We start from the raw sequence: 868 nt of genomic DNA on the forward strand, positions 1-868 counted from the left end.
GGGAATCAGCCTATTCTCCCAAGTAACAAGTGACAGGACAAGAGGAAACTGCCTCAAGTTGAGTCAGGGGAGTTTTAGTTGGATATCAGGGAGAATTTCTTTCCCAAAAGGGTTGTTCAGTGGCTGAGCTTCAGCAACCATCAAACCATGTTCCTAACTAGACCCTTGTCTCAGCAAAGTACCTTGGCTGAATTTCAGCCACAGTGAGAGGACACCTTGGTGTGCCCTGTGACACACTGGCAGGAATTTAGGCTTTAACCAACCAGTCTGCTGCTTTTCTGCAGGAAAACACAGAGCTTCCACTCATATCTCAGGCTCTTGCAACACCCCTCCCTTTGTGGTACTCAAGTGTTTTATAGCAGCACATGAAACGTACCCATCACACGACTCATTTTCTCTAAGTAAGAGAAGATTCGCACAGGCACAGTAATGTTTATTTTGGCAGAGTCTGTTGTGAGAACAACATGAAAACGTGTTTCATTTTCTTAGTAAAAAACATCATTATTTATTCGTACAGACATATATATATATATATATATTTACACACCCCCATACATGCATATTGCACCATGGCCACCTTATCTTCTCCTCCCACAGTCTCTTAAAAGCAATGTTCAGAGCTCCACCCCTTCGGATCTGGCTACAGAGGGGAGACGTATTGTTGCAACAAGACTAGTTTAGAGTAATGTCCTTGATGTGTGACAAAATTATACAGGAAAGGTTCGCAATTGGGATGGCTTTTCACAAATGGGCATGGAAAGTTGGTTACACTGGAGAACAGAACAGCTCAGTCTCCATGAAGGGTATTAAATACCATCATTTGGGGAGGAAGGGCAAGTAGAAGCAACGAAAAGCATAGGTGATAATG

This window comes from Manacus vitellinus, unplaced genomic scaffold, assembly GCF_001715985.3.
Source record: "Manacus vitellinus isolate BGI_N305 unplaced genomic scaffold, ASM171598v3 scaffold_35_pilon, whole genome shotgun sequence".
Lineage (NCBI taxonomy): Eukaryota > Metazoa > Chordata > Aves > Passeriformes > Pipridae > Manacus > Manacus vitellinus.